Source organism: Hippocampus comes, unplaced genomic scaffold, assembly GCF_001891065.2.
Source record: "Hippocampus comes isolate QL1 unplaced genomic scaffold, H_comes_QL1_v1.1 scaffold59, whole genome shotgun sequence".
Taxonomy (NCBI): domain Eukaryota; kingdom Metazoa; phylum Chordata; class Actinopteri; order Syngnathiformes; family Syngnathidae; genus Hippocampus; species Hippocampus comes.
In genome coordinates this window covers 1476024-1477651 of record NW_017805406.1, presented here as the reverse complement: position 1 = coordinate 1477651, position 1628 = coordinate 1476024, and the positions used below count along the sequence as shown (strand labels likewise).

The 1628-nt window shown below is 46.2% G+C and overlaps 1 protein-coding gene across 4 annotated transcripts in view; it reads right to left on the bottom strand.

The window, feature by feature from the left end:
* LOC109517972 (pecanex 3) overlaps positions 1–1628 on the bottom strand; it is a 23513-nt gene extending 21885 nt beyond the window's left edge. For 2 of the 4 annotated variants that reach the window (XM_019873533.1, XM_019873537.1), the window contains exon 1: positions 1220–1628. The gene's annotated coding sequence lies outside the window, so the exon portion shown is untranslated. The other 2 variants (XM_019873536.1, XM_019873535.1) reach the window with 2 other exon arrangements.

Below are 1628 nucleotides of genomic sequence, written 5' to 3'. Positions count from 1 at the left end.
AATGTTTAATGCCTTCAAAATACGATACAACGCAAATTCAAAGTGCATGAAAATGACGACTCACCACACCCCTGAGCTTGATTTTCTGCAATCAGACAGTCCCATCTCGGGGTAATGACACCTCAAGTGTGTGGTTTATCTCGAGTCTACTTCTTAATTTTGTTTTAGTCGCCGTTGCTGCAGAAACTCCACACCTCACACAGGTAGGATGTCGGAAATAGCAACAGTGCTATTGTGGCGATCTCAGAGTATTCAGCCATAACTTTGATCCAGTTGTTTCGAACGTACTTTTAGGGCCGCCGTCATTTGCTATCTCCAAGCAGCTTTTTTACTCATTTTGCGGGCTTCAGCGTTTTGTTTATGAGCGTCATCGGTCACCTGACCGAGAAGTGTGCCTTGACGTGAGTCAAGCGTGACACAGACGGATGTAACGGAGAATCCAGTAATTTTTCAAAATAAAACATATTTCGCATTCCGAAATAAATAAAACGGAAATAAGGCAAGTTCTTTCTGTGCGGCCCGGTACCAAATGCCCTGCGGACCGGTACCGGTCCGCGGCCCGGCGGTTGGGGACCCCTGGTGTACGGCACAACGACCCTGCCTCACACTGAGAGGCGTGTCTTATACCTGTAAATTGGGGGGGGGGGTCATATTAAAAATCACCTCTCTAAAATGCAGTGTACTTGTACACCACTGCAAACTGCAACTATAATCCACAACGTAGTTTAATTAACATCTCTAAAATGAATTAGAAGGGAAGAATTGTGTTTACTATTATTTGTTTTAATATCAGCTCCGAGGGCCTATTATAGTGTTCTCCCAACTAGGTGACATTTTCTTAGAGGCATTAGCAGGCTAACAAACAATTCCGTCTAGCTTGTGACTATATTTGTTATGATCGGGAAAAACTGGACTCGATCGAATCACCAACACCTGCACACTGGCGTGTGCGTGCACATAATCGATATCCGCACCAAAAACCAACACACACGCTGACATTCGGTATTAAACATGAGATGACTTAAGCTACAAACCAGCTAATGCTAGGCCTCCGGTAGTTGCTCCAATCTGCTCGCTGTCACTCTCGTGAGCAGGGGAAACAATTAGTAGTCGTACAAACCCCAGCAAGACCTAAACGTTCACTGTTATAAATGTTAGCGTGAGCTCACTTTCTCTTGACAGAGGGCACAATTCAGCTCGTGGTTGAAACGCTTCTCACATTTGAATCCCAGCACAGCGTAGAGTTAGCTTTAGCCGTCCAGCTTGGCTCACATCCTTCTTCCGCATCCACTCGCAAAAATCTCAGAGCTTTCCTTCCCCGGGATGCTAGCGAGCGATCTCCGGAAAAAAAAAAAAGAAAAGCTGTAAGATATAGGCAGAATTTTCCCTCCTGACGAAGGGCTAATTGATCATTTCACGACGGTCCCTGGTCATCTTTCACATTTTAGTGGGACGGACATGCCTCTGAACGGGAGTCCCCATTCATGGTGAACGTCAAGCGGGTCTTTAGCGAGAACAGGGAATGTGTTTAAATGTTTCGGAAAGGCAGGCTAACTGTAGCTGCTAATGTGCTAGCCAACAACTAGTTGGCTGCTCGCGCGCGCGCACGGACGCACGCTCTAGTGAGT